The sequence below is a fragment of the Pelodiscus sinensis genome, chromosome 1 (genome assembly GCF_052426305.1).
Source record: "Pelodiscus sinensis isolate ZL-2025 chromosome 1, ASM5242630v1, whole genome shotgun sequence".
Lineage (NCBI taxonomy): Eukaryota > Metazoa > Chordata > Testudines > Trionychidae > Pelodiscus > Pelodiscus sinensis.
In genome coordinates this window covers 340874748-340899008 of record NC_143052.1, presented here as the reverse complement: position 1 = coordinate 340899008, position 24261 = coordinate 340874748, and the positions used below count along the sequence as shown (strand labels likewise).

Here is a 24261-nt window from a genome sequence, read left to right as displayed (position 1 = left end):
TGTTATTTCTTTTTGAGTTTTTGGCTAGCTGTTCCTCAAAATCTTTTTTTGCTTTTCTTATTACATTTTTACACTTGATTTGACAGTGTTTATGTTCTCTTCTATTTATCTCACTAGGATTGGACTTCCACTTCTTAAAAGATACCTTTTTGCCCCTCACTGCTTTTTTTACATGGTGGTTAAGCCGCGGTGACTCTTTTTTAGGTCTCTTGCTATGTTTTTTAATTTGGGGTATACATTTAAGTTGGGCCTCTATTATGGTGTCTTTAAAAAGTTTCCATACAGCTTTCAGGGATTTGGCTCTAGTCTCTGTGCCTTTTAATTTCTGTTTCACTAACCTCCTCATTTTTGTGTAATTCCCCTTTTTGAAATTAAATGCCAGGGTGCTGGACTGCTGAGGTGTTCTTCCCACCACAGGAATGTTGAATGTTATTATATTATGGTCACTATTCCCAAGCGGTCCGGTAACGGTTATATCCTGGACCTGATCCTGCACTCCACTCAGGACTAAATCGAGAATTGCCTCTCCCCTTGTGGGTTCCTGCACCAGCTGCTCCAAGAAGCAGTCATTTAAGCCATTGAGAAATTTTATCTCCGCTTTTCTTCCTGAGGTGACATGTATCCAGTCAATATGAGGGTAATTAAAATCCCCCGTTATTATAAAGTTCTTTATTTTGGTAGCCTCTCTAATCTCCCTTAGCATTTCAATGTCAGTATTGCTGTCCTGGTCAGGTGGTCGGTAATATATCCCTACTGCTAATTTCTTATTATTGGAGCATGGAATTACTATCCATAGCGATTCTATTGAACATGTTGATTCACTTAATATTTTTATTTCATTTGATTCTACATTATCTTTCACATACAGTGCCACTCCGCCACCCACTCAGCCTGCTCTATCCTTTCTATATATTTTATATCCCGGTATGATTGTGTCCCACAGATTTTCCTCATTCCACCAGGTTTCAGTGATGCCTATTATGTCAATCTCCTCATTTAATACGAGATACTCTAGTTCACCCATCTTATTAGTCAGACTACTAGCATTTGTGTACAAGCACTTTAAAAATTTGCCACTGCTTATTTGTCTGCCCTTCCCTGATGCATTGGATTCCTTTGTATGCGGTTGTTTGTCTGCTCTGGCCCATGGTTTGTCCTCTCCCCTCCTCTCTTTCTGACTACAGATTAGAGACTGTGTTTTAACAGTCTTGTGTTTTCTGAATTGAGTGATAACAATGACTTTGCAAAATGACCAGTGAAAGGGAAAATGACAGAAAGGGGATATTCTGGATTCTGGGCCTTGTGCTCCAGTTTTCAGTTCTCACCAGATGCATTTGATGATCTAATACAAGTTTCATTTTAGCAATCAACCTAAGGACCGGATGTCACAGCACTAACCACATCTTTCATCCCTATCAAATGTATGGGCTTTTAGGGCCAGGAAAGAAAAAAATACTTCCTAAAATAAAAAGGAAATTTCTTTAAAAATTTTAAAAAATTTCTTTTAAAAAAAAATTTCTTTAAAAAAAAAATTTCTGCTGATTGCAGAAACTAACTTCTTGTAAGGGCTCTATCACAATATTTTGTATTTACATGTGCAGAGAGCTTGCAGAATGTTTGGCTTGCTGAAAACAGATAGATATTCTGTGTCTTTCTTTCTTATTGCCCATTAGAATTTTGGAGCTACATATTAGCATAGGCATAAGAAATTACGCAGACTTAATCTCCCTAGAGCTGAATTCAGTATTTCTCTTTCTTTAGTGAAGAATTATAGCAGTAGGCATGAAATGATGATACATCAGCTACTGATTCCTTTGGCCTTTGCTGCCTCTAAGCTTAGAGTGTCAAGTTCAAGCTGTATTCCATTTGTCTTTATAATAGTGCCAGAGTTCCTACTTAGGATTTGGTCCCCATTGCACTAAGGGCTATATAAATATAGAGGGTGTGATTGTCTCCTCTGCCAATGAGTAAGAAAGGGGTGAGGATGGGAAGCACCAGGGAGCCAATTACTAAGGGCAGGCATGGGCCTTGATGTAACTTAGGGTATGGCTGCACTAGCCACCCTAGTTCGAACTAGGGTTGCTAATGTAGCCATACCCTTAGAGAACGTCTCATGAAGCTTTAATTTATTCCTCTGATACGAGGGCCTTAATGGTCAGTTGAGGGTTGCTGTGATGAAGTAGAGCTCTGCCAATTCTGCTCCTAGAATGCCTCTCCTGGTATCTGCAGGCTAAAAAGCCCAGCGGCAATACCAGTAGCTCATTTTCTTATTGAGTTGTGAAGAAGGATTTCACAGTAGTCAGTAGACATAACTCCCAGATGCATTTTCTTGATACTGCCACAATTTGTTCTGGTCCAATGGAAACGGTGGTCTGCCAGTCTGTTTGTTTGGTGTTGACTGGAACACACACACAACTCCTGAAAATGTAACATGCAACTACAGGTTGGACCTTCTTGGTCCGGCACTGTCAGGACCTGAGCGGTCCCAAACCAGGGGGCTTGCCAGACCAGGGGAGGTCAGTGTTCCCCTGTTGGCTGTCCCACTCCCAGGCTTCCAAAGCTGGGGCTCCTTCTTGCTGCTACTCGGAGTTCCCCAGGTTCTGCTGCCGGGGCCACCTGGATGCCACCAGGCTGTTCAGATGCCACAGCCTCGCTACCATTTGGGATTCCCCAGGGCTCCCTGACCAAGGCTCACCTACTGCTGCCTGCCTCGCTGCTGCTGGGGGTTCTCTGGCCAGGGCTACCTGGCCACCCCAACCTCACTGCACTGAGAATTCCAGGGGTTCCCTGGCTGGGGCTCCCTGGCCACCTGCCCCTGACAACATCGGGGAGTTCTCTGGCTGGGGCCACCCAGCTGCCCATCCAGCTGCCACTGGGTGTTTCCCGGGATTCCCTGGCTGGTGCTGCCTGGCTGCCACCAGCTCCACTGCGGGGGCCAGTCCTGCTTCGACCTGGCTTCCCTGGGGCTGCCTGTGCTGCCGCCTGGCCCTGCTGCTGCAAGGGGTTCCCCAGGCGGGGCAGGGACTCCCCATTTGCTGCTTGGCCTGGCTGACACCAGGGGTTCCCTGCCCGGGACGGGGGCTCCCTGTTCACCACATGGTCCTGCTGAGGCCGGGGGTTCTCTGGCCGGACCAGGGCTCCCCAGGCACCACCTGGCCCAGCCACTGCTGGCCCAGCCAGAGCTTCCCAGCCCTGCATTCTCCTGGCTGGCTTCAGCTCTTTGCCTCTGGGACTCTCTGGTCCAGCAACATCTGGGGCCCTGCCGGACCATGGATGTTGCCGGAGCAGAGAGTCCCGATTTTGAAAGTGTAAAAACCTATTGGATGCGCTTTCATTGTTATTGTTATCTGTCTTAGTATAAATACTGTTTATCGTGTTTTTAACTCTGCACTGTTGATTTCATAATTTTTACATAAGCACATTTATATTTGGAAATTACATTCTGAAGATAAGACATTTTAAATGTTTAGTTACTTTATGGCTAGGTTTCTTCTATTGACAAGGGGTTGCTTATTCATTGGACCTTTATAATGGTTATTAAACACAAAACCTTCTGCTCTAAAATGTTGGCCGTTACCACTTAAGCTGATGGAGCAAGTACTTTGGCTAAGAGCAGTATCAGGCTATTCTCAATGTGAACCGGTCACTTGCTTGCATTACATGTACTCTAACATTAAGCTGAACTTAATTGATATTTTGGCGTTGGAGCTTCCCTACTATATACGTGATATGTAGAAGGTCTTCAATTCATTTATGGATAGAAGAATAGTTTATTTTTCTCTGTGTGTTCAAGGAGGATTAACATCTACCATAAACAATGATGAAAATTAAGAATTTTTCTTAACTGGGAACTCAGTTCTTGCATTTTGCAGGTTTTTTCAACAGAAAATTGGAGGATTTCAGAATATTTAAAAAGTAAATATCAAAAAGGCTAGTTAAAATTAATATCAAATATTGGGGGTTGAAATTAGTATGGCAATATAATAGTCCCATGCAACCCATCTACTGTAGTAGCTCTCTACAGAGCTAAGTAAATTCAAACCAGCTGAAGGTATCATCCAGTATTATTTAAAAAATACCCATTTGTTTATAGAGAATGACAATGGGTCTATTACTTACATGCCTTCCTCCCACTAATGTTTGGGAGAAGAGACTATCAGTTTGGAATATCATATAATTAATAAAGACATTATCATGAATAGGCCTATGCCAAGGTCTCTATTTGTAACATAAAAATATCCTTGGAACAGTAATCATTCTTCAGCGTAGTTACTGATTGAAAACTAGCTGGTATATTTTATGCAAAAACTAGAGTATGGGGGCAACCAAGGTACATGGGGACAAAGGGGCTTGCTAACAGCCCATTTCAAAGTGTTACTGCCCTCCCAAACACACACACACTATAGCTAGCCAACTCCAGAGACTAGTTTAAGGGAAGATTTGGGGCTAAAACTTTGCCCAGTTCCTGCCTTTTTCTAACTGAAGTATCTATTGGAAAACATCTGGAGTGCAATTCTTGAGCTTCCCTCAGCAGTTGGGACTAAGACCCTAGTAACTCTAACACAGTGGACCTACTGGGCTCCACATGCAGCCCACAAACCTCCTGGCTGCCCCTCCCCCCCCCGCCCTTCTCTACACACCTCTGATGCACCAGGGCACCAGAGCCCTGCACTTCCTTCCCAGCACTTTTGGAGCATGTGAATCATCTGATTCATGTTCCATCCCCGCTCCTACCCCTCTCTCCCAGATCTGGAATATCATAAATCAGCTGTTCACAGCATTCTAGTTCTGGATAATGGGGGGGGAGTAGGCGAGGGGATGAAGCACGAATCAGGCAGTTTGCATACTCCAAGGCTGCGTCTAGACTGGCATGATTTTGCATAATACTTTCAACAGAAAAGTTTTTCCATTAAAAGTATTTGTGCAAGAAAACGTCTATACTGGCATGTGCCTTTGCACAAAAGATTTGCTTTTGTGCAAAAGCATCTGTGCCAGTGTAGACGCTCTCTTGCACAAGAAAGCTCAGATGGCCATTTTAGCCATCGGACTTTCTTATGCAAGAAATTGATGTTACCTGTCTACACTGGCCCTCCTGTGCAAGAATACTTCCACAAGAGGGCTTATCCCTGAGTGGGAGCATCAGAGTATTTGCACAAGAACCACTGATTTTGTACATTACAAAGTCAGTGTTCTTGCGCAAATACTCATGGCCAGTGTAGAGAGGCAGCAAGATTTTGCGCAAAATCATGCCAGTCTAGACACAGGCCAAAAGTCCTGGGAGGGATGGTGAGGAGCAGGTAAGTGTAGGGCTCTGGTACCCCAGTGTTTGAGAGAGGTGCATGGGGGGGGGGGCGATGGACAAATACAGGGGGTCCACAGGGCCAGAGGTGGAGCCCCAGTGGGCCATAGGCTGCTGCAGACCACTGAGGTGAAGGAGGGCCACTCATGTGACCCATCCCTCATTCCAGTTGTAGCTGGAATCCATGTGGCATAGCTACATGGGCTAGAAACTCCACTCCCAAGCTCTGTCTTACAGCTAATGAAGTGGGAACCAGCCTCTGGCAAGAGGGTTCTGTTGGTAGAGTTGCTATTTGTTTCAGGTTTTCTGGGACTGTCCTGCAAGCCCTAGTTGTGGCATTCATGGGGCTCCCAGTCCATTTCAGGGACATGGAATCATTAGCCTAGTGTTGCTAAATGTTGAAGGCTGGAATATTCTTACCCCTCAGTAATGAATGCAGTTCAGGCTGCCCAGTATACAACCTTGGAGTACCAAGGGTATTACTAGTAACAGGACAGCCTGCTCATCTAGCAGTCCTTGATGCTATTCATAAAGAAGACTGAGTTTGGTGATGAAGGCACTCAGCCAGGTTAATTATCAACCAAGCATGGTCCTAACTCCCTGGCTCTGTGTCTACAGGAACACAAACACATGTATGCTCGTTACAATGGAATCTGCTCCATCAGCAATGGGAGACTCAGCTGGACAGAGGGTTATGGCCAGGTACCCTGACATGTACAGACAGATCCACTGGGACAAACAGCTTACGTACTGCCCTACGTGTTTCACGACCTCTCTGTGTTATCTCCCCTTGTTCCTGATATCTTGGACACAACATCCCTATTCATTATTTTGTCAAACCATCTTATCACATATTAGATAGGGATAGAGCTGAACTAGCTGGAATATAGTTACATAAATATCTAGTGCCTAATACTCTAGCAGCAACTTTGCTAAGTTCACATTCTGGACAGTGAAGGGCTAAGCATCTGTTTTAATACATGGCCTGACTTGGGTTCACAACCTCTGGTTCAGGCCTCAGACCTTGCACCAGCCCACGTTCCCCAGGCCTCATCTACTACACTAGCCTTACAAGATATTCCTAGTTCCTCTCTGCTCTGTGGGTGGCTGTGTCTAGACTGGCAAGCTGCTTTTGTGGAAAAACTTGCCAGATGTCTACACTGGCCGCTTGAATTTCCGCAAGAACACTGACTTCCTACTGTCTGAAATCAGTGCTTCTTGCGGAAATACTATGCTGCTCCTGTTCGGGCAAAAGTCCTTTTGCTCAAAAGGGCCAGTGTAGACAGCTCAGGTATGTTTTGTGCAAAAAAGCCCCGATCGCAAAAAAGGTGATCGGGGCTTTTTTGTGCAAAAGCGAGTCTAGATTGGCACGGACGCTTTTCCGCAAAAAGTGCTTCCATGCCAGTCTAGACACTCTTTTCCACAAATGCTTTTAACGGAAATCATGCCAGTCTAGACGTAGCTGGTGTGTAAAACATCACTAGTTGTACTTGTTAGACCCTATGAGTGGGGCATGTTTGTGTTCTTGGGCTGTTCATTTTCCTATCAGCTGTGCAGGGCTGGCCTGCCTGTGCAAACATCCCTACATGACAGGTGAATTTGTTAGTGCTGGTTTGTTTGCAGACATTTTGTATGAAGAAGGCTGGTCTGGTGGCTAATACACTGGCCTGGGATCAGTTTCTGACTCTGCTACCTACTCACTGTGGGACTTCGGGCAAGTCACTTAGTCTCTGTTTCAGTTCCCCAGCTGTAATAATCTTCCCTTCCTCCCACACTTTGCTGGGCTTGTCTGTTTAGATTGTAAACTCTTGGGGAGGGAGTGGCATGCAATATCTGTCTATGCAGCACAAAGCCAGTTGGGACCTGCAGGTTCTCTCATGATACTCATGCACTATCTTTGCACGGCCAGCACATCCCTGGTGGGAGTGTGCAGGCTTGACCCATCTGCTGGATCCCCAGTTACTCCCCTTCTGGTGTGATCCTGGTTTTTATACAATATTTTGGGCTTCCCCCTTCTGAGTATTATCCTAGAAATGTAGGGCTACAGAGACTTCATGAAGTCCTAAGTAAACCTTAGGTTGGTTCATCCAACCTGTTCTTAAAAACCTCCAGTGATGGGGATTCCACAAACACCCTTGGAAGCCTAGAGCAGAGAACTACCCTTACAGTTAGAAAGTTTTTCCTAATAACTAATTGAAATCTCCCTTGTAGATTTAGTTTATAGAATCCTAGGGCTGGAAGAGAGCTCAGGAGATCATCGAGTCCAGCTCTCTGCCCAACACAGGACCAACCCCAACTAAATCATCCCAGCCAGGGCTTTGTAAAACTGGGACTTAAAAACTAGGGATGGAGATTCCACCTCCTCCCTAGGGAACCCATTCCAGTGCTTCACACCACCCTCCTAGTGAAACAGTTTTTCCTAATATCCAACCTAGACCTCCCCCACTGTAACTTGAGACCATTGCTCCTTGTTCTGCCATCCCTCACTACTGAGAACCGCCTCTCTCCATCCTCTTTGGAACCTCCCTTCAGGAAGTTAAAGGCTGCTATCGAATCCCCCTCACGCTTCTCTTCTGCAGACTAAATGAGGCCAAATCCCTCAGCCTCTCCTCTTATATCATGTGCTCCCCATATCATTGTGGTTGCCCTCTGCCGGACTCTCTCCAATGTGTCCACATCCTTGCTATAGTGGAGGGCCCAGAACTGGACACAATACTCTAGATGTGGCCTCACCAGAGCCGAATAAAGGGGAATAATCACTTCTCCAGATCTGCGGGAAATGCTTCTCCTAATGCACCCTAGTATGACATTAGCTTTCTTGGCTACAAGGGCACACTGTTGTCTCACCAAGCATCTCATCCTCTGTAATCCCCAGATCCTTTTATGCTTAACTGCTGGATAGCCAGTTGGTCCCCAACCAATCAGTCTCCATTGCTTCTTGTTTCTTATAACAGCCTTTAACATATTTAAAGACTGTCATAATATCCTCTGTTGTCTTTTCTCAAGAGCAAAAGTGCCCAGTTTATCTTTTCCTCATTGGCCAGGTTTTCTAAACTATTTATCATTCTTGTTGCTTTCCTCAAGAGTCCCTCCAATTTGTCACCCCTTTTCTAAGCGGTCATGCCCAGGATTGTACAGTTCTCCAGCCGAGCTCTTACCTGCGCCCAGCAGAGCATACAGACTCCTGTATCTTTCCAGTTACACTCCTGTTAATACACCCATTATCTTTTTTTTTTGCAACTCCGTTCAAACTGAGATGCTCTCTAGCACCCCCTCCCTCCTGCCTTCCTCAGTGCTACCATTTCGCCCCTTGTTCCCTATTTGTTATTGGTTCGTCTTGATTTTTTTTCCTTCCTAAGTGTAGCACTTTCCACTTGCTTTTATTGAATTTCATCTGCCAGAGCAATTCTCCCAGTTTGCCACAGCATTTTGAATCCTCATCCTCTGCTCTAGCAGCTCTGCTGCCCTTGCCAGCTTGGGGTTATCTGCATATTTGATAAGTGCACCCTCCCCCACTTCCTCAGCCAAGTCACTTATGAAAGTAGTGACTAACTCCACTCCAGGGCAGACCCCTGGGGCACCCCACCACCTCCTCCCACTGTCAGCAAACTACTGATGACTAAAGCAAAATGCAGGACAATGTAGCACTTTAAAGACTAACAAGATGGTTTATTAGATGATGAGCTTTCCTGGGCCAGACCCACTTCCTCAGATCATTTGATCTGAGGAAGTGGGTCTGGCCCACGAAAGCTCATCATCTAATAAACCATCTTGTTAGTCTTTAAAGTGCTACATTGTCCTGCATTTTGCTTCAGCTACCCCAGACTAACACGGCTACATTTCTATCACTATTCTACTGATGACTACTCTTTGTATATAGTCCCCTCCCCCCCTTCCTGTCATGTGGGACTGCGCTCAAAGCCTCCCTGAAACTAAGTTTCAGTTCTTCACCCCACTTAACCCTCCCCCCCCCCCCCCAGCCTGGCTTAAACCCCAGCTCAGAGGCCGCTGTCCCGGGGGGCTGCAGCACCCTACCCTCGCTGGAGCAGCAGACCCTGGGCAGAGCCAGCGCAGGCGCATGCTGCGTCCCCACCCCCTTGGCAGCCCCTCCCCGTGAAGGCTGGGCGGTGCTGCTGGGAGCGGGCGGCGCACAGCAGCGCTGCAGCCCCCGAGCGCCTGCAACATCTGGCCGCTGTGCTGCGGAGGATCCGCGCTCGGGACAAGCCCCGCAGGCAGGTGAGAAGCGCGGGGGCACCAGAGCCAGGCACCGGTGTCCTGGCTGCGCGCTGCCGCGGGGAAGTGGCACGGAGATGGAAGGGGCTGCTGCAGGAGCCAGCGTGTTTGCATTTGCGGAGGGTGTCCCTCCCGAGGGTCCCTCCCCTAGCCACATGGGGGGTGCCTTGTGGAGGATGTGGCTGGAGGTGATGGGAGGGGGAGATTCTACCCCCCAAGAGCCAGTGTTCCCGGAGAGGGAAGAGGGAAATGCGGAGTCTGGTGCTTGCCTGGCCCAAGCGGGGAGGGGAACATCTGGTGTGTGTGCTGCTTGCGGGCTGTGGGTGCCCAGGGCGGGTTTCCATGTGGTCCCGAGTGTGCAGAGCCCTGCCAGGCTGCAGGAGTCGAGGGGAGAGCCGCAGAGATGTTCTGCCTTCTGTCAGGGCTCTGCCAGGCCCGTGCTGGGTTAGGGTCTTTTCTTGACAATGTGGGTCATTTCACCATAGCCAAGGACCACGAGACCCCCTGGAGAACAGGAGGACTTGGAGCAAGTGGCCTTGCTGCTGTCTGTAGAGGGACTTCATAGGCCTTCCTTGCAGCAGCCCATGGGAGCATTTTCCTCTCCCTGCAGGAGGCATCAGCCAGCCACAGCTAGTGTTCAGACCCACCCAGCTTGAATAAGGGATGGTGCCTGGGCTAAAGTGGTGAGGAGCAACAATTCTGGGTGACAAGGGGAGCAGTCGCACAGCTAAGGGCCTTCTGCTGAGACTCCTGCTTCCAGTTGTCCTGGGCTAGCTAGTTAAGCACCTGTTGAATTTTAAACAGGAGTATCCCACTCAGCTCCGTAGTGCTCATGCGCTTCAAGTTAAGCATGTGCTGAAGTAGGTTGCTGAATCGGGGCTGTAGCCTTACGGAGATCTCTACACACAGCAAAACCACCCCTGTGGCAAGGAGTCTTAGAGCTCGCTGTGGGGTACACATAGTGCAGATGTTTGGCGTCGGGCTGGAGCCCACGCTGCAAAACCCTCCTCCTTCAGGTTTCTGGGCAGGGGCTGGAGTCCAGGCGGGTGCTCTGACACTTATCTTTAGCCTGCAGCCTGAGCTCAAGTCAGTTGACCCAGCTCTGAGACTTGCCACTGCGAGTGTTTTTTTCACTGTGGAGGTGCCCCTCTGTCACCGATGGCATCTGCATTCCTGCCAGCGGTGGAGCTGCGCTGCGGCTAGCAAGAGGGGATATTTTTGGCAAAAAGCCTAATGTAGATGCTCTTCCAGAGACCCCTGCCTCCTCATGCTGAGGGGGCTAAGTTCCCACCTGCACGTCCAGTGGGAGCTGCAGGTGCATGACACCTGAAAGTCAGGCTTCTGCTATTAAAGTGCCAGCAGCTGCCTGGAGACTGGCTGCATCCTGCTGTTGCTGGTGAGTTGAGCCAGAAGGAAACTTTTGGTAAGGAAGCTTCCTACAGACTTCCCCTGAGAAGGCCAAGAGCCAGGAATGTTGTTTGCTCTGGAGTCTGGGGTGGGAGTGGGGGGAGGGGGTCACACACACAAATGCACTAGGGATGTTAAATTTAGATTAATCGGCTAATCGAAGAGTTAATGCAATTTGCATTGACTATTCGATTGGTGGATAAGGGCGCCTCAGCCTGTGAAGTGTAGCAGTTACACTTCAAAGGCGAAAGCGCTGCAGGGAGCATGGGGTCAGCAGGGGACTCAAGCAGTTCCCCACTGGCCCCATGCTCCCCATGGTGTTTCAAAGCCGCAGTGCCGCATGAAGCCTAGGCTCAGCTGGGGACTCTGACCCTGGGCTCCATGCGGCACTGCAGCTTTGAAACACCGTGGGGAGCCCGGGGTCAGCGGGGGAGTCCCCAGCTGACCTCGTGTTCCATGTGGTACTGCCGCTTTGAAGCACCCCATCCTCTTTTCCCCTGCTTGCTGCCTCTTTCTGATAGAAGCAGCAAGAGGGGAAGCGACTAGTTGACTAGTGTGTCGATTATCCGATAAGCATTTGCTTATTAGATAGTTGACTAGTTGTTCATATCCCTAAAATGCGCACTGTTAATTTGCCTGCCAGGCATGTCCTAAAGGTACGTGTGGGTGGGTGAGTGGCTTGCATGTTTGGCATTCAGATTTATCACCAAGAACTCGAGTGCCTATGGCAGTGCGGTAGCGTTCACTCTGCAGAGTTCTGAGCCCCCGTGTGAAGGAAAGCAAAAGGTTCGGGGGAATAATCAGACATGAAATTGAGGCAAAAGCAAGGCAGTGAGCAGGAAAATGCCTATTAAATTCTCTGGCTGGTTTTCTTGCTGCATCCATCTGGCTGGAGGAGTGGGCTGGACAGGAACATTGCTGTACTGGCATCTTTCCCATGGATGCCTTCTCCCCGACTGCTTTGAAAGGATGCTGAGAAAGGGCAGGGGTGTGCGTGTGTCGCCACATGGCTGAGCTGGTGTTTTATCTGTAGGTAGCACTGTTCCACTTCCAGCAGTGGGATTTTATTGCTGTATTGTGTAATCAGTAGTGATTTCAGAGAGCTCTGCGCTGTGGGCTGGTGCTCGTTAGCATAACAGTTTTCCCTGTGGCTGACTGCCTGAGTCAGCACAAGGCAGTCTCTGTCTAGCTAACAGATTACTCCAGTTGAAACCACGTGCACAGGTGCTACTTTCTTCTGCCAGCTAGGACTGGACCCTTGGTGGCGGTGGCGTGTGTGTGTGTGTGTGTGTGTGTGTGTGTGTGTGTGTGTGTGTGTGTGTTCCTGAGCCACAAAGAAAGACCATGTGTGTGTGTTTCCTGAGCCACAAAGAAAGACCATGTGTGTGTCCTGAGATCCACAAAGAAAGGCCACCCAGCTGCTGTTCATAGCAAATAAAGTTGGACCTTTTGCTTAAGTTGTAGAATTTGTGCTTTGAAGCTGAAGACCAGGGTTTGATTCCTGTTGATGGCTGTTCTAGAGAGGTTCTTACATTCTGTACCTTGCAGGACTTTTCCCTGGAAAAGGTGCACTTGATGTGCATTGTAACATTCAGCTGAGGTGAAGGAGAATCTCCATTACTTGTTAGCAGTATAGGGTCTGTGACGCAAAGTTGGAACAGTTATAAAATGTAGAGAGTAGCAGTGTGTTTGTGTGCATGCAAGTGTGCACATGCACAACGGTATATTACATGTATGCTCACTAGCTATGCAGAAATTACATGCATACTGCTTATTTGCTTGACTAGTAGGGTAACAGTTATTCCTACATGCATGCATTGGACATTGTTTGAAATGTGCATTATTGATCCAGACTGAAAATACAGGGTTGAGTTATTCTTGAGGTAAGTCTTGCTTGTCTAGATGGCAAGGCCATTTTGGTAACTTGCGTAAAGAAATGAAACTTCCCACAGACCGATCAGTGGACCACTATGTTGCTGCTGTTATTATTTATATTTGTATTGCAGTAGCATTTATATTTGTATTGCAATAGCAACTAGAACCCCTAGGCATTGTGCTAACTTTGGCCTCCCCACCCCACCAGCTTCCCCTGCATTTCTTCTGAGGTCCTTTTGCTGGATATACTCCTACCCTGCTGCTCCTACTGCATTCCTCAAATGATGTTGTCTGTGCCTTGCTTTTAAAGTAGAAAGTGCTACTGGGATGCATTAACACGTGTTGTGAGCAAGACACGAGAAGTCATTCTTCCGCTCTATTCTGCACTGGTTAGGCCCCATTTGGAGTATTGTGTCCAATTCTGGGCACCGCAATTCAAGAAAGATGTGGAGAAATTGGAGAGGGTCCAGAGAAGATCAACAAGAATGATTAAAAGTCTAGAGAATATGACTTATGACGGAAGGCTGAAAGAACTGGGTTTGTTTAGTTTGGAAAAGAGAAGATTGAGGGGGGACATGATAGCCATTTTCAGGTATCTAAAAGGGTGTCATGAGGAGGAGGGAGAAAACTTGTTCATCTTGGCCTCTGAGGATAGAACAAGAAGCAATGGGCTTAAACTGCAGCAAGGGAGGTTTAGGTTGGACATTAGGAAAAAGTTCCTAACTGTCAGTGTAGTTAAACACTGGACTAAATTGCTCAGGGAGGTTGTGGAACCTCCATCTCTGGAGATATTTAAGAGTAGGTTAGATAAATGTCTGTCAGGGATGGTCTAGACAGTATTTGGTCCTGCCATGAGTGCAGGGGACTGGACTCGATGACCTCGTGAGATCCCTTTCAGTCCTGGTATTCTGTGATTAAGTGCAGTCAGAGAAGCTCTTACTCCAGGGTCCCTGAACTGCCCATATATCTGAGGTACTTACGTGGCTCCAATTATTGCAAGATCTGAATGCCTCACAATCTTTTAATGCGTTCATCTTGCCAACACCCTTATGAGGTTAGGTGCTGTTATCCCCATGTTACAGATGGGGAACTGTGGCAAAGACAGATTAAGTGACATGCCCAAGGTCACATAGAGTTTGTCTCAGAGCATGCAGTTAAGGCTGATCTTCCACATTCCTGTTGCTGGTCCTTGTGTTCCTTCCTGTGCATACATGAGACAATTTAGTAGGAGACTCGTTATGTCTGTGAAGGCAGCAAAATTCACATTTTCTGAGCTTAAAGTCTGGCACGTCCCATGAAGGGAAGGGCACCGTGAAAAGCTTTCTGCTTGAGACATATCACATTTGAGGTTGCGTTGGGCAAATGTAATTTCACTTCTGGCATACTGGTCATGTCCTGCCACATTGCCTACCTAAAGGATGGCTTTGATTTTTCCTTTTTGTAAAACAACAAAAAAGCACCAAGACAATGAGAAGCAAAATCTCCCCACATTAAGAGACTGATAGATTCCCAGGCCTTAGGTTGGGCCCTGCAAAAATGTTCACATCGTCCTTCCCGGACTTTTGAGTGCAACCTTAACTCTAGCCACTGGTGTAATTACCATAAGGTCTCTGGTCACATGCTCATAGCTGGTTATTTCCAGGAGTCTCCGCCTCCTTCCCTGAGCCCAGTCTACCCTACACTTGGAATGAAGGGATTCTCTTGTGTGCCCCAAGGTCAGACCCTCCAAGTCCAGCAGGGGAATAGTTGTCAGCCCCTGGCTCTTTGGTGCTGTTGGCCCTCCCCCATACACATACCTTACAGCTATCTCAAGAAGAAGCCTCCTCTAACTGCATCCTATAGGATATGACCCTGGGGGCAAGGTTCTGAGCATCCGTATCTTGTGCTCTGGTGTCTCAGGCCTAGTTTGGTAGGCGCTCTTTCGCCAGCATCCCAAAGCCTTGTGGGAAGACCTAAGAGCATGGGAGGCTGCAGAAAGCCTGCTCTTGGGTACTACACAGGGATAAAAGGCCTCTATCCTCGCAGGGTCCCAGAGCGCATCTGTACAGTGATTTCTCAGCCCCAGAGCACAGCCCCCCTCCTCCCCGAGGTTGAGTCTGCTGCCCCGGTCAGCTGTATGTTTTTATCTCTTTGTAGACAGGTTGGGGGGGGGGGGGGGCAGTATAGTGCAGGGATACAGCCCTGTGAGCTGTTTCCACTACCCTGACTCAAGCACCTCTGGTTGCTTAGAGACAATGAGCCAGGCTGGAACCAGCAGGGAAGGGGTGCAGCTAAGTTAAGTTCTTCGCAGCTACCTGGACCTGCACTAGCTGAGATTCTGTGCATGTCCCATAGCTCACTACCCTTTCCTCTCCCTTCCTCCGCAGCAAACTTAGCTCTTTCCTGCCCTTGGTTTTCTGATTCACCTCATTGCTATGTATGTAACTGGGGCCACTGACCTTGTGCTAAATCGTGCAGCTCTCTGCTGGAATAGAGTCATTGTGTTAAACAATACGCCTGATTCTCTAGCCTCAGGATATGGGTGACTCCCATTGAGTACAATGCAAACAGGAATTATTACCTTCATCCCCTCCCCTTCTCCACACACATTTTTCTTCCACGAGGGGTTTTCTCCCCATCTGCCACCAAAAGCAAGATTTTCTCCTTTGGGAAGAGACTATTCTGTGTCTTTCTTTTAAATGTAGCCTGTTAATTTCCCTGCCTTGCTCCTCACAATGAAGATTGACACCTGTTTCCTAGTTTTTATTTAATGCTGCTAGGAAAAAAAAATACTGCACCTGTCTTGGGATTGCAGTGCTAGAGTCTCGGCAGAGAAGAACCCTCTGCAAGGCTTAGCCATACTGACCAGAGGTCGAGTTGGTTGATGATCAGGGCATGGGACCTGTTTGTGGACCTGATCTAATTCCATTATCTTCAGTGGAAGTCTGACTGGGAGCAAACATGCTGGCTACGCCTAGACTGGCATGATTTTCCGCAAATGCTTTTAATGGAAAAGTTTTTCCATTAAAAGCATTTGTGGAAAAGAGCGTCTAAATTGGCACAGACACTTTTGCGCAAAAGCTCTTTTTGCGGAAAAGCGCCCATGCCAATCTAGACATGGTTTTGCGCAAGAAAGCCCCGATTTCCATTTTTGTCATTGGGGCTTTTTTGCGCAAAATGGTTCTCAGTTGTCTACACTGGCCCTCTTGCACAAAAGCATTTGCGCAAGAGGGCTTTTTCCTGAACGGGAGCAGCATAGTATTTGCGGAAGAACACTGACCATCATACATTAGATTGTCAGTGTTCTTGCGCAAATTCAAGTGGCCAGCTGCTTTTGTGGAAAAACTTGCCAGTCTAGACGCTGCCGCTGTGTACATTGTTCCTTATAGTTTATTATAATACAATGGCTTTTTTCCGTTGAAAGCAGTGAGGTAGTGCCCAGAGGTAGTGAATTTTTATTACTTGTGCTATTTATTATCCCACCATATAATTATATCCTGCTCCTTTTAATCATTGCAGAAGGTGTAACTCAACCCCTATTTCTTCACCAACCCTCCTAATGCTCTGGCCCGTGTCTGATTTGCCAGGGGAGGAGGGTGCACTCAGGTAATTTGGGAAAGCCCTTCCTTCTCCTTAATCATGCCCAAGGAAGACATCCTTGAGTTTCTGGAGAACAGAAAGGGGCTTTTTCTGTTGTTACTTGTGAGGCCCATGTCGATTGTTGCTCTCTAGATTCCTAGAAGAAAGGTTACCTTCAGATGTAAAGTTGAGACTCTGTATGGTTATTGTCCCCAAACCAAGCACTAACTCTGTGCTCGGAAAAGGCATTCACAGTAAGGACCCCCAAACCCCTTAACTCTGCCCTGTTGAAGGCAGTACAGCACAGTGGATGGAGCACAGGTCTGGGGCACAAGGGAGCTATTGCCAGCTCCGCGAATGACTTGCTGAGTGGTCTTAGTTGAGTCATTTGACCGTCTGGTGCCTCAGTTTCTCCATCTGTACAATAAGGATAATGATGCCTGCCTTCTTTGTTTCTCTGAGGCCACTGGATGGAAAGCACTACATAAGAGCTAGGCAGTATAGGGCAATGGCCAGCTGATTGTGATTAAGGTATCCTGGTGTGTGGTTTTGTCTTGGCTGTTGAGCCAGGTGCATGCTCCACATGGAAGTGACGAATGCCCCTGATTGAGCCTGAAGTGAAAACACAATTGGAGACAAGGTGCTTTAGTTCTCCTGTGGGCTAAATAAGTGAAGGGTATAAGACTGGCCCTGCCTCGTTACCTTGGATGTCTCCATGTGTTTCCAGTGGAAGATGGCTCACATGTATTCGCTCCCCCCACCCCTCCAGGCAAAGCACACACCTTCCTGAGCAATGGTGACAAGGCCTTTGTGGTCCCAGATTAAACTATTTCTCAAGGGTCTGGTCAAAGGGCTGGATACAGGACTCCTCTGGCTCTGTTTTACTCACACCTTTTAGTTTTCCTTTCCTCAGCTGCTTGAAAGCTTTTCTGCTCTGCTCCCACTGTAGAGCGGAGAGAAACCCTTTAAAAAAATTCACCCTCCAGGCCTTCCACAGCAGCTTCTTGCCCTGAGAAATCCTTTGGCAGCCATGCCCTGCGTGGGAAGGCCTTGTCCCTGCTATGCAGGGCTGGTTTTACCAGTTTTCTAGGGCTGTGTGAACAGTGCTCCAGGGCCCGGCCTACCCCCTGGCTTACAAAGCAGCCAGGAAGCAGTTAAGGACCTGCCATTCTTACGCAAGTGTAATTCCCATCAAAGTGAGTGGGAGGCTTGCACAAGTGAAGCTGCAAGATCAATACCTTACCCAAGAATGCAGGGTGCCCAGGTGCATCAGCCCTAAGTGGCTGTGGAGTCACCCAGCTGATGATTTCCTAGGCTCTTGGTGATGTTTCACAGTAGGGTGCTGTTTATATTGGGGCTGGGTTTGTGTGCCGGGGGGAGGGGTACAATGAGAATGAACCGAAATAGTGGCCAGTATGAGAGGCTGTTGTAATCAAAACCAAACTTTTCCAGTGCCTGGGGAAGTGAAATTCTCCTGCGTGTCAGGGCTAAGTCTCAAGGGATCCTTGTGACTTGCTTGACTTCCGTAGGGACGCTGAGGCGTGTGGGGTGCAGGGAGACACTGTTGTTCTCTCCAGGCCCACCAGGAAACCCCCCCCTACCCCTCCGAAATGAGAGAAGGTAAATTCCTGTCAGCATCCACTGAGGATACCTTGAATCCTTTGTTTAAAAGAGGGGGTCTCAACTCAAACTCAGTTTGCCAATGCCAGTCCTCAAATCCTCCTAGTGAGCTGGCAGGACTTCTGAGGTGAGGGGTGGGGCACCGAAGAAGCTGGCATGTCCCTGTGCCCCAAGAGAGGTGTGTGAAGAGCTGTCCCATCCATAGGACACTTTGGGGTGACTGCCCCAGGCACTGTGCTTGGGGGAAGGGTTGGCATGCCCCCTCCATGACCACAGGGACTCGTGCTGGTAGCTGTGTGCGGGCCGGATTGTGGAACAGCTTGGGCGGTACATGGCCTGTGAGCCATGAGTTTGAGACCCTGGTTTAAAAGAACCATAGCGGGGCTTCTCCACACCCCAGAAAAAGTGAAGGCAGCAGAGGTCCCCTCGCACAGCCTGTTAGGCCAATCAGCAGGGCTCCTTGTGTCCATTTGTGTTACCATAGCAGCAGGGGGCCCCTGCAGAGATCAGGCCCCATTGTGTCAGAGACAGACCCTGGAGAGGTCAGGGTGTAAATAGACACAGGAACTGTTGTTGTTTTTCTACAGGTGGAGAACAGAGGATATGTCCGTGATGAGACCCCACAGTATGGCCCCACGGCTGATTTGGACTTGTGGGACTTGGACGGGGGTGCGGAGGGGGAAGAGAGGCTGTAACATTTCACTGTGGATGTTTGACTCTGGCTGGAGTCCAGGGTGACCAAGGAGGGAGCCTGAATGTTTACACTGCAATTTTATCCCCCCACAGCCAAGCCCCTGCAGCCCGGGTCAGCTGACCAGGACCAGACATGGTTCCTTAACAGTAGTGCCCTCACTGGGGCTCTTGTACATTTCAAAGGAGGAATGCGGAACTCCGCCCAGGGCCAGTGGGAAGTCCTGCTGACTCTGGGCTGCACACAGGTGTCAGCTTTGAAACACACAAGAGTCCCTAGCGGGAGCAGTTGTGCTTTTCAAACAGGCAGCGAAGCATGGAGCCCGGGGTCAGCAGGGGACTCGGAGTCCCCCGTTGATCCCAGGCTCCACACTGCGCTGCCCATTTGAAGTGCCACATGGAACCGGTGTGTCAGATGGGGACTCCCCAGCTCATCCCAGGTTTCAGCGGAGGGAAGGGGGAGTTGACTAGTCCTTAATATCCTTAGTATAAACTGATGTGGGAATGTGGGTGGTCCTTTGGGATTGGAAGAACCTGTTAAGATTTAGAGAGACTGATTTGCATAACCTCTCATCTGTCTTCTTACTAGCCAGTATCATCCCGGGACTCCCCAGCTGATCCTGGGTTCCGTGGAAATACTGTGCTGGAGCCCGGGCTCAGCTGTGTGGGGCTGCTGCTTTCAAGTACTCTACCCCCCTCCCCTTTTCTGCCTGTGTCTGATAGAGGCAAACCTTCCAGGCAAACATTCCACCATGCAGCAGCCTGGCCAGGGGTATAGCCTTGTGCCCCACACATGAAACCGGAGAGAGCAAAGGTGTGTGGCATGTCCATGTGGGCTGTGTGTGGCAAAGGGGTGCCAGCGCTCTTATGGAACTCTGTAAAATGTGCCACATGAGGACAGGGACCTTTTTGGCCCAGACCCAAAACAACGTGTGTCACTTACTAGCCAGTATCATCCCGGGACTCCCCAGCTGATCCTGGGTTCCGTGGAAATGCTGCTGTAGGTGCATTTGCTGTAGGTGCCCCCCCAGCCACGGGTGAGGGTGTGCACCCATTGTGTCTCGGAGGCAGCTGGCAGGCAGGCTGAATGTGATGCACCCCCTAGCGATAACTCCGACTCAGTCCTCCTGGCCTGTCACAATGGCATTCACTCACTGTGACCAACTGTGCATGTGACAGGCCCTGATCCATGGAGACTCCTCCTGAGCCCGTTCCATTCTTCCTCCACCCTGGTGGGGATGGCCAAAGGATAAATGTGGTGAATGGTCCTTAGTGGTGAATGGCAGGGCCTCCGTTCCCGTGGGGTGAGGTCTGGAGTGCACGAATGGCGGGAAGACGGAGGTATTGCTTCAGTCCTGAAAGTGTTGTAGCATGGGCTGGGGGCAATGCAGATAGACTCTCACCGAGGACCAGACTCAAGTTCGGCTTTACCCCCCTAAAGCTATGTGAGCCAGAACCATCCCCATATTCTGGGGCCCGGTCTCATCTGGATGTGGACTTTGTGACTTGTCTAGGAGTGGAGCTAAAACCCTGCATGCAGACACCCTGGCACTCCGCTCCAGGAACTCCCGAACCAAAGGTGACCTGGGCACCTCCCTGGGTCGATAGTGCTGCATAGTGTAAACAATGGAGGAAAATCCCTGGCCTTGCCACACCTGTGGGTGAGGAGGAAATCCAGGAAACATATTACCATGGTGATAAGCAGCTAAAGTTATCTGTCTTACTTAGAGAAATGCTCCCATTGTAGATATGCCACGACTGTGTTGGCACCGGGCAATGAGTCCCTGATGAAGATCAAACTGGGCAGGTGCTTCCCCTCCAATCTGACCGCTTGATCTTTCTTCTCTCGGTTTTCATTTGAAAAGAGAACGAAATCTCTCTCCAGTCCTTAGAGTTGCAAGGAAACGTTCAAGATGTGACTCCGAGGCAGGGTCCTCTGCTGGAGTCAGCAGAACGCCTGTAACTTTCTTATACCAGGAAGTGCCCCGGTGTGGCATGTGACACACGCTGTCTGTTGTGGGGGCCTTTAATGTGCTCTATGAACTCTTCGGTGTTCTGATCATAAAGCCCTGAGCTAGCATCATGCATATTTAAGGCTCAATGATGGTTACAATAAAGGGACCCATAGTAATTGGAGTTGCAGCATGGGTGTAGCCAGGTGCTATAGTTGATCTATGCTAGGAATTCTCTGGAACAGTGAAACCTCAGTTATCTGAACCTCAGACCTCTCACTCCTGGTCCCCACTGTCCATTGTTTCCACTAAAAACTCTCCTGCCCAACTGGAACCATCATTCCCTTGTATCATTCAGATAATTGAGGCATGTGGTGAATGTCTAGACCAGTGACTCTGTTTCCAGACCACTGTCCCCCTTTCTGGAGACTGATGTGTCTTGTGTACCCCAAGTTTCATCACCCCTAAAAACTACTTGCTTACAGAATTAGACATAAAAATTCCTACATGTCGTTAATGAAAAACTGCTGGTGTTTTCATTTGCACCATGTAATTATAAAATAAATCGATTGGAATATAAATACTGTACAACTAGGCAAATATCTAGATGTGTCTCTGCAATATTAAGAGACAAGAAAGCCAGCGTGCGAAGACGCCAGTTACCCAGTCCCTTGTAATGCAGAGTGACAGCGAGCGAGGTTATGCAGGTTGACCAATGACCCCTGGGAGCAAGAACTGGGCCAGTGTCTTTGTGGGCCGGCTCACCTGTCCCTTGAAATGCAGTTCGCAGCAGAGGAAGTTATGCTGAGACCCGGCGCCAGCCAGACTGAGCGCTGTAATGATGGTCCTTATCAACTAATTGAGTAGTCGATTAAAAAAAAAAATCTATCGACTAGTTGGTTAGTAAAGTAACTGCATTTTAACATCCTTAGTTGAGAATACAGGCATATGGTCAGTCCACACCCACAAAGACAACAGCCTGTCATTGCCAAGGGAAACCTACAGCAGGGAGTTCCTGGCACATGGGTACTAACAGGGAATTCCAGACTCAGCAAGGTGGGATATTTCTAACAGCTTGCAAGTAATGCAGCTGGCCTGTGTTCAAAGCCAAGGGTGAGTCAGGGATGGCTAGTGACTGCAGTCGGCAAATAAGTAATCAGGTCTGCCAGATGCCAAATGATTTAGAACCGTGTTTCCCAATTTTATTTGGCCGAGGAAAGGAACCCTTTTCAGCTTTTCAAAATTTCAAGGAACCCCTAGGTTTGTCCAAAAAAAAAAAAAAAAAAAAAAAGGGTGGGGTGGGGCGGGGCAGGGGAGGAGAGAGGGACCCACCGATTCATGAAATTCACATTCCTTCCCCAAGACACCCCCCATCTCCTTTCTGTGAGGCCTCATCCGCTCTGTTCCCCTCCTCTCCATCACTTGCTATACCTAGCCCTTATACTTGTCTCAACCTAGTGAGAGTGAGGTGTGGGGTGGGAATGAGGGATTTGGGTGTGGGAAGGGGTGAGAAGTACAAGCTCTGGGAGGGAATTTGGATGCAGGATAAAGGGCTGTTGACTCAGGGAGGGGGCTCTAGGCTGGGGAGTGTTGGGTTCAGGTGGAAGGTTGGGTTTGCTGAGCAAGCCAGGGCTTGTGGATGTGAGGGTGCAGGAGTTTGGGCTGGATATGTGAGGGACTCAGGGCAAGAAGGTTGTGAGTATGATGGGCTCAGGACACAGATTTGTGATATGTGGATGGTGGAGGAATGTTGTGTCAGAAGACTGAGGATGTGGGGATGCAGGAGTGTGGGGATGTAAGAGGCTCAGGACGGGGGTTCCAGTGTATGATAGGCTCAGTTTTGGGATCAGGTGGTGCAGGAGTGTTATGATGTTGCAGTGAAATGGGGGTTTGGTCCCAACTGGGGGCTTGTTGGCCTGGCTTCATTTTTAAATAAAATATTATGTCAAACTCAAAAGGTTTTAGCATTGTCTTTATATGCGAGAGGGGTGAGGAACCTGTTTTGAGTCAAAGGTCACTGACCCACAGAAAAGTCAGTTGGGGACACACAAGTGAGATGCAAAAAACCCAAAAAAAGCTCCTCCAAAAACCCCCAAGCCTCACTAATGTGGTCCCAAATGTGCTGGTGGGGGTAGGGGACAGAGTGCTAGTGGGTGGTGGGGCTGGGGAGAGGGTGCTGCTGGGTGGAAGGATGCTAGCTCAGGTGGCAGGGTGCTGGGGCAAGGTGGTGGAGCAAGGTGCTGGGACAGGCAGGTGGCAGGGTGCTGGGGTCAGGGACATGGTCCTGCTGGGCACTAGGGTGACTGGCAGGGTGCTGGGACAAGGAACAGGGTGCTGTTGGGTGCTAGCATGGATGGCAGGGTGCTGGGGCTGGGGCCAGGCCCAGGGCCAGCATGGTGCTGAGTCCTGGGATGTGAGGCAAAGTGCTGGGGCCAGAGCGGTGCTGGGGTGGATGGCAGGGCTGCCAAGGAGCGGGATAGGGATGGGGTGCAGGATCTGGGTTGGAGCTGGGGAGTGGAAGGGGACAAGGTCTGGGTAGGGTGCAGACCAGATAGCTAGGATGCAGAAGCAGGCTGGATGTAGGGTGTCTGGCTACGAGGGAGGGTGCGAGGAGGGGACTTGGGTAGGAGTTGGACCTCCCTGATCTGGCACCCTCTAGACCTGACTGGTCCCAGATGAGGAATTTTTGGACCGGGGAGGTCATTTCAGGGCTCCTGGTCCCCCCCTCCCTTCCCCACTAGGCTTCTTTGCACCTCTATCCCCTGCAACCGAACTAAGCTGCCCACCCCTGCTGGTTCCCTGCACCATCCCTCACAATCCAAGGGAGTGCAGCACCAGTTCCCTACAGCCCAGCTGAGCTGCCCGTCTGTTCTGTATGCCCTCCCCCATCCACCTCAGCCCAGCTGAGCTCTGCACTGGTTCCCTGCATGCCTCCCCCACAGCACAGCTGATCCCCGTTTCCCTGCACCTCCTCCAAGCCCCACAAAATTGCTGAGCCAAGAGCCGATTCCCTGTCCCTTCCTCCCCTTGAGTCTAGCCCTGGTTCCCGGCACCTCCCTCCTCCTGCAGTCAAACTAAGCTCCACACACACACCCCACCCCACAGCCCAGCCCAGCTCCCCAGACCTTCCCGCTCTGCAACCCAGCTGAGCTCAATTTCCCTGCACCTTCCCCCAAACCATGTAGACATGCTGAGCCAGTGCTGATTCCCTGCCTCTACCTTCCTCCCTTCCTTTGGCTGTGTCTACACTGGCACGATCTTGCGCCAAAGCGGCTGCTCTTGTGCAAAAATTTGCTGTCTGTCTACACTGGCCGTGTGTTCTTGTGCAAGTACACTAACGTTCTCATGTATGAAATCAGGGCTTCCTGCGCAAGAACTACGATGCTCCCACTCAGGAATAAGCCCTTTTGAGCAACTATTCTTGCGGAAGAGGCCAGTGTAGACAGGCAACATGAATTTCTTGAGCAAGAAAGCCCTATGGCTAAAATGGCCATCGGCACTTTCTTAGACAAGAGAGCGTCCACACTACCATAGATGCTCTTGTGCAAAAGCACAGTTCGCACATGGAAGAGTGGATGTGTTCTTGCACAAGAAACAACCAGTGTAGACATAGCCTAAGAGTTTCCT

The 24261-nt window shown here is 49.1% G+C and overlaps 1 protein-coding gene across 2 annotated transcripts in view; it reads left to right on the top strand.

Annotated features, from left to right (window-relative positions):
* Positions 1 to 9310: 9310 nt before the first annotated feature.
* The window catches only part of CAPN5 (calpain 5), a 117261-nt gene continuing 102310 nt past the window's right edge, over positions 9311 to 24261 (top strand). The window contains exon 1 of one of the 2 annotated variants that reach the window (XR_016348572.1): positions 9311 to 9535. The gene's annotated coding sequence lies outside the window, so the exon portion shown is untranslated. The remainder of the gene's footprint in view (positions 9536 to 24261) is intronic. The other variant, XM_006139577.5, reaches the window with a different exon arrangement.